Source organism: Ursus americanus, chromosome 34 (genome assembly GCF_024610735.1).
Source record: "Ursus americanus isolate L20-20 chromosome 34, mUrsAme1.1.p, whole genome shotgun sequence".
Classification (NCBI taxonomy): Eukaryota; Metazoa; Chordata; class Mammalia; order Carnivora; family Ursidae; genus Ursus; species Ursus americanus.
Genome location: NC_142160.1, coordinates 29,245,432 through 29,257,268, shown reverse-complemented (window position 1 = coordinate 29,257,268; position 11,837 = coordinate 29,245,432). Strand labels below are relative to the sequence as shown.

The 11,837-nt window shown below is 37.8% G+C and overlaps 1 pseudogene; it reads left to right on the top strand.

Annotated features, from left to right (window-relative positions):
• Positions 1-4,875: 4,875 nt before the first annotated feature.
• On the top strand, positions 4,876-5,524 carry LOC123781437 (olfactory receptor 11H6-like; annotated as a pseudogene).
• Positions 5,525-11,837: the final 6,313 nt, after the last annotated feature.

Genomic DNA, 11,837 nt, shown 5'->3' with positions numbered 1-11,837 from the left:
TCTCAATTTTTTGCTCTTTTGCACCTTTGGTTCCTTGATTTCAAATGATGTGTCTTCCAGTTCACAGACTCTTTCTCCTACCTGTCAAGTCTGAGTTTGAACCCCTCTAATGAATGTTTCACGTTAGTTACTATGTATATGTGTGTATACGTATAAAAATTTTTTTCTGAGAGGGAGTGAGTGTGCAAGCTGGGGTGGGGGCAGAGGGAGAGAGAGAGAATCTTAAGCGGGCTGCACGCCCTGTGAAGAGCCCTACTTGGGGCTCAGTATCACAACCCTGAGATCATGACCTGAGGTGAAATTGAAATCAAGAGTCAGACATGTAACCAACTGAGACACCCAGGCACCCCTAGTTATAACATTTTTCACTCCAGAATTTTTGTTTGGTTGTTTTTTAAAGTTTCTGTCTCTTTGTTGCTATTCTCATTTTGTCCATGCATCATTTTCCTGATTTCATGTGATCGTGTATCTGCATTTTACTTTAAGTCCCTTAGTTCATTGACCATCTTTATGACAGCTGTTAAAAATTCTGTCAGGCAATTCATAGACATGATTTTTTTAGGGTTAGTTCTAGGGTTTTATGTTGGTGTTTTGATTGGGTCATGTTTCCTTGTTTCTTTGTATGGCTTATGATTTTTTTTGGCTAGAATTTGGGTAATTGCAAAAAAACAACCAACATCTCAGTCTTTGCTACTGGATTTTTTCAAGATGAGATCTCCACCAATCAACATGATCAGAGGCTCTAGGGCTTCTCAAACATTTTGTGGTATCTTCCTCCCTCTGGCGTTGGTATTTGAACTCCAGCTGTAGTGTGCTGTTTGACTGCCCTTTTTGTGGCTTTCAGCCTGGCTTCACATTGTGGCTCCTTTATCAGTTTAAATGTAATTTTCCTTGTAATTAATTTTTTTAAAAATTATTTTAATGCTTTCCACATATTGAATTTATTACAGTTTACTTAAAATTTTATTTAAAACTTCCTAAACAATTAAAAAAACTAAGTCTTTTGATTCTATTTTCCCACTTGTACTGACTGTCAAATAATGTTATACATAAGTCACATGATGCTTTACTGTGGTTTTGAACAGTTTTTATCCATTATTTATATTTTCTGGGTTTTTTTTTTCACTTTTACATTGATTTTGGGCTTTTTCTTTCCAGTTTCCTCCTCTTTCAGTATCATTCCCCGCAGATAATTGCCACTTCGACAGCTTCAGACTCTTGCTCAGAGACATTCATTCATCTCCCTTTTCTGTTTAATTAGAATGCTTTTTGTGTTTTACTATTAGAAAATGATTTCACCAATATTTTCTGATGGATTCTTTACCAAGTTAAGAAATTTCTTTTATTTCTGATTTATTTTATCAAGAATGGAGTTCAGTTTTATCTATTGCCATTACTGATTAGGTTGTGGAATATAGGTGAGGTTCAGTGGGATGGAGTCCGGAGCCAACGACCAAGAAAGAATTCTTGAGATACCTTTGGTGCAAAGTTGGTGGTTTATTAAAGCACGGGGACAGGACCCATGGGCAGAAAGAGCTGCTGCCCTGGCTTGTGATGGGTGGCTGATTATATACCATGGGGTTGGTTGGGGGAGGTTAGGGAAAAAGGGAGGTTGAGAAAGTACTTTCATATGTTAAAGAAGACTCCCAGGATACTGGAGGCCTTGCTATTGTCAAATTAAGGTTGTTGACCCCTCTAGAAGGTGTCAATAGTAAGATAGTTGGGAGCTTCCCAGGAGAATGTTACTTTCTCCTATCACGTGTCCTTATCAAGAGGCTGCAGGTTTAAAAGAAATTCCATTTTATTTACATTTCCTTCTGCCTCAGCCTCCCTCAATTTTATGGAGGGGGTGGTAGTGTTAGGGCTCCAGGAAACTGAATTTTGGGTCTCTGGAAGTTAGGCTTTTGAAAGGAAATCTTCTTCCTTGTAAATCACTAGGACATGTGTAAACTGAGGGAGAATTATGGGTCTTGAAGGACTGTGATCTCTGTCAGTTAACCATTTGTTTTTTTCTTTTCCTTATAGTTTTAGGGCAGCCAGGAGTGCCAAGGAATGTTGCATACATCGGGGTGGGGGGGTTTGCAGGGTGTCAGTTTCTGCTTTGTCCTCAGCTTGCCTCCTGCTCCCTCATCAATTACTCTATTTATCAAGTGTTCCTATGATTTCTTTATTTTTTAAAAATACTGTATTTATTTTAGAGAGAGAAGTGAGTGAGTGATCAGGGGAGTAATAGAGGGGCAAGGAGAGGGAGAGAATCTTCAGTATACTCCATGCTGAGCACGGATCCTGACACAGGGCTTGATCTCATGACCCTGAGGTCATGACCTAAGCTAAAATGAAGACTTGGACGCTTAACCAACTGAGCCACCCATGGGCCACTATGTTTTTCTGTATTAATTGGTAAATATATGTTATTTCAGTATATCACTTTCATGTATCCCATAATGTTGGAGTACTAAAGAAATAAACTTTACTAGATCATATTGTATTAATTGGAAAGTTTGTATCCTAGGATATGGTTTAGTTTATATTAAGAATCTTTGTAACTTTGTTTATCATACCCAAAGGCTCAACAATTAGGGAGTAATTATGTAAAATATTGTATATCCATATAATGCTAATGCTGTAGTGTGGAAACATTAAAAGGTATTATCAAGGTAATTAACTACATGGGAAGTTTTCATAGATGTCTTTCTTATTTAACAAAAAATGCTCATAGTTAAAGAATGCATGTCTCAATGTGGTGGGGAGCTTGGCCTGGGACAAACAAGCTGGATTTAAGATGATGAATAGTCTGAAACAAAAGAAAAGAGTCTTTAATATGTTTAAGTGCACAGGCTCCTAATCTCTATGTTAATCTATATTCCATAGACTTTTATCTAAGCTTGGAATGAGGTCTCATTGTCAGAATCACAACTTTTCCTTTATTATCAGAGAGAAGATTACTTCTGATCACAGTTAAACAGCAAACTTTTATCTGCCCAAATCATTTTATGTGTTTGTATTTCTCTTGTTATTCCAAAAATCCTTGAATTAAAGTAGGAAATGTGTTTGAATTTGAAACAAATTCCAGCATGCTGAGTAAGGAGCAGAATAGGAAACCAGGTTCAATGGGGCCATTGTGTTATAATTTCCCCCTCTGGAGAGCCACTCCCCAAAGAGGATCTTCACAGAAAGTAAAAGGGCTTAGTATTTCAGTTGTTCATTTGATTCTGTGTGGATCATGAGACTATGATTCTCTTTTCAACTGCCAAGTTTCCGGTTGCTTTTTCAGTTTATGTAAGCAAGAGAACTATAAGAGGGAAGCCCGAAGAGGTCCATGACTGATTAGGTAATGTTCTTCTCCTGAAAGGGCCAGTAGTTCTGTGAATCACCACAGTAATTCGTGGAACACTATTATATTTGTTCTTTTTCTGAGATCTGAGACTAGTTTTCACTCTGATATAGAAGATGGTGTTCAACCATACAGATTTCTATGATACCCATCTTGTATCTTCAGGTAAGGTAAAGTTCACATGACTCCAAGCTCCTCTATTTCGTCCTTCCAGCCCTCTCTGGTTTTATATTATTTTAAATACCACTTAATGTGTGAATTATGAAAGAATTTCTTCTCCAGAATCAAGGCCAAGTTTTTTTTCTGACAGCTTATAAAAAATATTACTTCAAAAATGTATTAGAACTCTTAAAGTAGTTTGCCAGTTCCCCATTTGTATTGCTCTATGTAGGAGTTGGGGCCCTAGATCAGGGAAAGTCCTAGTAAGTGAATGTGAATATACACCTTCCTTCAGTGAAGCTTCAAGTGACTGCCTATCATGTTACTTTCTGTTACTTTTAGGGGGTAGAAGACAAGGAAATTTTATTCCTGCTTGAGATTGTAAAAGTTGAGGCATAGCCTTTGTGAGCACAGCCAACTTTGACATATCCTTAAAAATGATATATATGGACTTTAATATCTACTAAAGTATTTCATATCAACTGTGATGTTAATGAAAATCTTGACGTAGATTAGGAATGGATTGTAATTTTTATGGCAATGTTTGATGTGTGGACAATATTATAGAACTTGGTTCCTTAAATTTATTTGTAAAATAGGGCAGATTGCCCATAACTCTTTTTGAGTGTATTTTTACTGAAGAGAGGAATCGAAATGGGAAATCTGCTACTAGATTTTTATTTTATTAATAGATTTTATTTTAATATTCTAAATGAATATAGGGATATTTTATGTAATGTAACACAATAAAATTAAAATCAGATAAGTTACAAACATTTAAATCTATATTGTCCTCAAATCAGCTCAACTTTTTTTTCTCACAAATAGAACAGAGAGTATTAAATATCAATATCATCCATATCTTTATATGTTACAAACACTTAATTATTTAGCTGTATTTATTCGCTCCTTCTTCACTCACTGCTTGACCTAATTATTGTAGGTCCTGGGGCACACTTGACTGTTGTCAATATAAACCTTAGGATGACAGAAGAGTTTTCATTTTTGTTCACTATATTCAGAACAAAATTATGAATATATGATAATCATGGGAGTATCACTGCATGGATTATGATATTTTGTTATTTACTGAGACACAGAATGATTTGACCCTGTGCAGGGGATTTGTCCTAATGAGTAGTACTTTAAGGCTACTTGTAATATGGAAATCTGTTATTTTTGCAGCTTTAAAAACAAACGAATATTCTAATATAAATAATTGCTCTAGCTCTGTGAGTAAATTCATTTTCCTGGGCTTCCCTTTTACCTGGGAAATTCAGGTTCTCCTCTTTTCAATCTTCTCTGGGACTTATATTCTGACACTAACTGGAAATCTGTGCATTATCTGTGCTGTGAGGTGGGACCATCGACTACAAACTCCAATGTACATCCTGCTGGCCAATTTTTCCTTCCTGGAGATCTGGTTTATCACCTCCACTGTCCCTAATATGCTAGCCAACTTGCTCTCTGAGACCAGCACCATCTCCTTCTGTGGCTGCTTCCTCCAGTTCTACTTCTTCTTCTCCATGGGCACCACTGAGACCTTCTTCTTGTCTGCCATGGCCTTTGACAGGTACCTTGCTATCTGCAGGCCCCTGCACTACCCCACTGTCATGACTGTTCAGCGCTGCATCAGAATAGGAGCTGGGTGCTGGGTGTGTGGCTTCCTATACTTCCTCTTGCCTGTTTACCTCATCTCTCAACTCCCATTTTGTTGTTCCAAGAGGATTGATCACTTCCTGTGTGACCCAGGACCTCTTATAAAGCTGTCCTGTGTGCCAGCTCCTGCTACTGAGATCATCTGTGCCGTCTATAACTCAGTCCTCATTTTCTCCACCTTATTCTTCATTACCAACTCCTATACCTTGGTGATCAGAGCTGTGCTGAGGGTCCCCTCAGCAGAAGGTCGGCATAAGGCCTTCTCCACGTGTGGCTCCCATCTGGCCGTGGTATCCCTGTTCTATGGCTCTATCATGGTTGTGTATGTAAGCCCAACAGCAGGCAATCCAGCCGGGATGCAGAAATATGTGACTTTGTTCTATTCTGTGTTAACTCCTCTTTTCAACCCCTTGATCTATAGTCTTCGAAATAAAGAGAGGAAGGCAGCTCTGAGAAAGTTATTTAGAATTGTGAGATTTAATCAGAGTCATGGAAGAAATCTTTGAAGCACTTTTGTTCACAACTGATGTAATGCATGTGAAATAAATAAAAGCTTGATATTCAGTTCTACTAATGGTATTAAAAAATATTTTTCTGTCGAGGAGGAACAGTCATTGTAATAGAATATTTATGAATCTAACTATATCAATGTCTTCATTTTTATTAGGCAAAAATATTAATAGTAAAATATTTCAAATTCAAATAAAAATAAAGGAAAAATTATCAGTAATCTTTCTGACACTTAGATTTAATACTGGTTAAAATTTTGGTGCTAATATCACACACACATGCATACATACATTCAATCTGTCTGATATTTTACATTTATTACTAAGATTTTCTCAAGTGAGCCAAAAGTTATTTGTGCTGAATTTAGAAAACAGCATTTAGATGTTAATTCTTTTGTCAATAGTAAAAACAGGGCAGGGTATATTCTTATGGAAGGTGATTCACCATTTATCATAATTGTATTTCTTCCCACTTTCTCACCAGGTTTTAGTGAAAATACTCTTAAAATTTAGATCCAAATGGTTGCCATTAAATTTTTTCCATTATATGTTTACTTCTAAGAATTGTCTTTGAAAAGAGCTCTACTTTAGGTGGAATCGTGCTTTGCCTTTTCCTGATATGCCATTTTTGCCTACTCATGTGCTGCTGCAGTTGCTAGAGTTACTGGATTTACCTCTACTCACAGCCTCAAGAATACTATATCACGTATTCTCAACTAGGATTTTCCTTATCCTACAGAGAAAGCCTGTGCCCAGTAACTCTTGTACCCTACTCTCCCTTCTCTCAAATTCTGGCAACCACTTTTCATTTCTATGTATTTACCTATTCTGGACATCATATAAATGAAATTGTACAATATGTGGCCTTTTGGGACTGGCTTCTTTCTTTCACTTAGGATAATGTTTACAAGGTTCATTTATGTCATAGCATATATCAGTACTTAGTTCCTTTTTGTGGCTGCATAGCATTCCATATTTTGGATATAAAGCATTTTCTTTAACATTCAACAGTTGGACATTTGAATGGTTTCTGGTTTGTGGCTATTATTACTGATGCTGCTGTGAACAGTCATGATCTTCATGTGAACCTTTTTTCACTCCGTAGGGTATACCCCTGCGAGTAGAATTGCTGGGTCATAAGTTAACAGTAAATTGAACATTCTGAGGAACTGTCAGGCTATTTTCCAAAGAGGCTACAACATTTTTATATCACACCCTTAATTTATGTAGTGTGGATTTCAACATTCTATGTCTTTTCTTTTCTTTTCTTTTCTTTTCTTTTCTTGAGATTTTATTAATTTGTCAGAGCATACACAAGCAGGGAGAGCAGCAGACAGAGGGAGTAGCAGACAGAGGGAGAGGCAGGCTTCCCCATTGAGCAAGGAGACCAATATGGGACTCGATCCCAGGACCCTGGGATCATGACCTGAGATGAAGTCAGACGCTTAACCAAATGAGCCACTCAGGCATCCCCAATTTTCTATGTATTTTCATCAATATTTGTTATTTTTTTGCTTTTTGACTTGAGTCATTCTGGTAGGTGTGAAGTGGTATCTTTTTATTTTCATTAGCATTTTCCCTAATGTTATTAGCCTTTGTTTCATGTGCTTATTTTGGTCATTCGTCTTCTTTAGAAATATATATATTTCTTTTTTTAATGATTTTTTATTATATTATGTTAGTCACCATACAGTACAGCCCCGGTTTCCAATGGAAAGCTCGATGATTCATTAGTTGCGTATAACACCAGGTGCACCATGCAATACATGCCCTCCTTACTACCCATGACCAGCCTACCCCATTCCCCCACCCCCTCCCATCTGAAGCCCTCCGTTTGTTTCTCAGAGTCCATAGTCTCTCATGCTTGATTCCCCCTTCTGATTACCCCCCCTTTCTTTATCCCTTTCTTCCCCTACCGATCATCCTAGTTTTTATGTTCCATAGATGAGAGAAATCATATGACAGTTGTCTTTCTCTGCTTGACTTATTTCACTTAGCATTATCTCCTCCAGTGCCCTCCATGTTGCAGCAAATGTTGAGAATTCGTTTTTTCTGATAGCTGAGTAATATTCCATTGTATATATGGACCACAACTTCTTAATCCAGTCATCTGTTGAAGGGCATCTCGGCTCCTTCCATGATTTAACTATTGTGGACAATGCTTCTATGAAGATTGGGGTGCATATGGCCCTTCTCTTCACTACGTCTGTATCTTTGAGGTAAACACCCAGTAGTGCAATGGCTGGATCATAGGGTAGCTCAATTTTTAACTTTTGAAGGGACCTCCACACTGTTTTCCAGAGTGGCTGTACCAACTTGCATTCCCACCAACAATGTAGGAGGGATCCCCTTTCTCCACATCCTCTCCAACAATTGTTGTTTCTTGCCTTGTCAATTTTTGCCATTCTAACTGGCGTAAGGCGGTATCTTAGTGTGGTTTTGATTTGAATTTCCCTGATGGCTAATGATGTTGAACATTTTTTCATGTGTCTGTTAGCCATTTGTATGTCTTCATTGGAAAAGTGTCTGTTCATATCTTCTGCCCATTTTTTGATTTGTTTATTTGTTTCTCGTGTATTGAGTTTGAGAAGTTCTTTGTAGCTCTTGGATACCAGTCCTTTATCTGTAGTGTCCTTTGCAAATATATTCTCCCATTCCGTGGGCTGCCTCTTAGTTTTTTTTGACTGTTTCCTTGGCTGTGCAGAAGCTTTTTATTTTGATGAAGTTCCATAAGTTCATTTTATCTTTTGTTTCTCTTGCCTTTGGGGATGTGTCATGAAAAAGGTTGCTTTGGCCGATGTCATAGAGGTTGCTGCCTATGTTCTCCTCTAGAATTTTGATGGATTCCTGTCTCACCTCGAGGTCTTTCATCCATTTGGAATTTATCTTTGTGTATGGTGTAAGATAGTGAGTGGTCAAGTTTCATTCTTTTGCATGTAGCTGTCCAAATTTCCCAGCACCATTTATTGAAGAGACTGTCTTTTTCCCACCGGATGTTTTTTCCTGCTTTGTCAAATATTAGTTGCCCAAAGAGCCGAGGGTCCATTTCTGGGTTCTCTATTCTGTTCCATTGGTCTATGTGTCTGTTTTTGTGCCAGTACCATGCTGTCTTTGTGATCACAGCTTTGTAGTATAGCTCGTAATCCGGCATTGTGATGCCCCCAGCTTTGTTTTTCCTTTTCAACAGTTCTTTGGAGATTCAGGGCCTTTTCTGTTTCCATACAAATTTAAGGACTATTTGTTCCAGTTCTTTGAAAAATGTCCTCGGTATTTTTTCGGGATAGCATTGAAAGTGTAGATTGCTCTGGGTAGCATGGACATTTTAACTATGTTAATTCTTCCGATCCATGAGCATGGAATATTTTTCCATCTTTTTATGTCTTCCTCAATGTCTTTCAAGAGTGATTTATAGTTTCTAGAATATAGGTCCTTTACGTCTGTGGTTAAGTTTATTCCAAGGTAATGTATGGTTTTTGTGCTATTCTAAATGGGATGGATTGCCTAATTTCTCTTTCTTCAGTCTCGTTATTCGTGTATAGAAATGCAACTGATTTCTGAGCATTGATTTTGTATCCCACCACATTACTGAATTGCTCTATATCTTCTAATAGTTTGGGAGTGGATTCTTTTGGGTTTTCCATATAGAGTATCATGTCATCTGCTAAGAGAGACATTTTGACTTCTTCTCTGCCGATTTGGATACCTTTGATCCCTTTTTGTTGTCTGATTGCTGTTGCAAGAACTTCTAGTATTATGTTGAATAATAGTGGCGAGAGTGGGCATCCTTGTCGTGTTCCTGATCTTAAGGGAAAGGCTTCCAGCTTTTCCCCATTGAGAATGATATTTGCTGTAGGCTTTTCATAGATGGCTTTTATGAGATTGAGAAATGTACCCTCTATTCCTACACTCTGAAGGGTTTTAATCAGGAAAGGATGCTGTATTTTGTCAAATGCTGTTTCGGCATCAATTGAGAGGATCATATGGTTCCTGAGTCTTTTCTTGTTGATATGATGTATCACGCTGATCGATTTGCGAATGTTGAACCATGCTTGCATCCCAGGTATGAATCCCACTTGGTCATGATGGATAATCCTTTTAATGTACTGTTGGATTCTATTAGCAAGGATCTTGTTGAGGATTTTGGCGTCCATGTTCATTAGGGAAATCAGTCTGTAATTCTCCTTTTTGAGGGGGTCTTTGCCTGGTTTGGGGATCAAGGTAATATTGGCTTCATAGAATGAGTTTGGTAGCTTTCCTTCTGTTTCTATTTTTTGAAATAGCTTTAGGAGGATAGGTATTATTTCTTCTTTGAATGTTTGGTAGAATTCCCCAGGAAAACCATCCAGGCTTGGAGTTTTGTTATTTGGAAGGTTATTTATCACTGACTCAATCTCCTCATAATTAATTGGCCTGTTTAAAAAATCAATTTCTTCCTTTTTCAGTCTTGGTAGTTTATGGGTTTCCCGGAAAGCCTCCATCTCTTCCAGATTGCTTAGTTTTTTGGCATATAGCTGTTGATAATAGTTTCTAATAATCCTTCCAATTTCATTGGTGTTGGTCGGGACCTCTCCTTTTTCATTCATAATTTTAATAATTTGGATCCTTTCTCTTTTCTCTTGGATAAGTCTTGCCAGTGGTCTGTCAATTTTATTGATTATCTCAAAGAACCAGCTTCTTGTCCTGTTGATCTGCTCTACTGTACTTCTGGTTTCTGCTTGATTGATTTCAGCTCTAATTTTGGTCAACTGCTTCCTTGTGTGTGGATTAGGCCTGTCCCTCTGTTGCTGTTCCAGCTTCTTGAGGTGAGAATATAAAAACTGCATTTTAGATTTTTCTATTCTTTTGAGTGAGGCTTGGATGGCTATGTATTTCCCCCTTAGGACTGCCTTTGCAGTATCCCATAGGTTTTGGACTGTTGTATTTTCATTCTCATTGGTCTCCATAAATTGTTTAATTTGATTTTTGATTTCCTGGTTTATCGAGTCAATCCTGAGCGGGATGGTTCTTAGTCTCCAAGTGTTTGAGTTTCTTCCAAATTTTTCCTTGTGGTTGAGTTCCAATTTCAGAGTGTTGTGGTCTGAGAATATGCAGGGGATAATTTCAATCTTTTGGTATCGGTTGAGACCTGTTTTGTGTCCCGGAACATGGTCTATTCTTGAGAATGTTCCATGGGCATTAGAATAGAATGAGTATTCTTTGGTTCTGGAGTGTAGTGTTCTATATATATCTATGAGGTCCAACTCATCGAGTATGGCATTCAAAGCCTTTGATTCTTTGCTTAGTTTTTGCAAGGGTGTTCTGTCTATTTCTGATAGTGGAGTGTTGAGGTCCCCTACTATTAATGTATTTTTATCTATATGTCTCTTTATTCTGGTTAAGAGTTGGCTTGTGTATCTTGCTGCTCCCCTGTTGGGGGCATATATATCTATAATTGTCATATCCACTTGTTGGATACATCCTTTAAGAATAATATAGTGCCCTTCTGCGTCTCTAACTATAGTCTCTAGTTTAAAATCCAATCTATCTGATATGAGAATTGCTACCCCAGCTTTCTTTTGAGGTCCATTTGTGTGAAAGATGGTACTTCATCCCCTTACTCTCAGTCTGAATGCATCTTTGGGTTCGAAATGAGTCTCTTGTAGACAGCAAATGGATGGGTCATTTCTTTTTATCTAGTCTGCAACCCTGTGGCATTATGGGAGCGTTTAAACCATTTACATTGACACTAAGAACTGAGAGATAGAATTTTAATGATGCCATGTTGCCAGTAAAGTCTTTGTTTGTATTGGCTGTGACTTTCTGTTCTGTATCACTCTTGGGGCCTTTTTACCTTTATAGAATCCTCTTAATATCTCTTATAGGGCTGGTTTCATGGTTATGAAATTGGTTAATGACTGGAGATTCTGGAATGTCTTTATATCTCCATTAATTCTGAATGACAGCCTTGCTGGATAAAGGATCCTTGGCTGCATGTTTTCCTCTGAAAGAGCTTTAAAAATGCCCCCCCCAACCCTTTCTCTCATTCCAGGTCTGTGTAGACAGGTTGACGTAATTCTGATGCCTTTGCCTTGGTACGTGAGAAATTTCTTTGCCCTGGCCGCTTTCAATACTGTATCCTTGGATCTAATATTTGCGAAATGCACTATGACGTGACGTGGCGTAGGTTTGCCATGGTT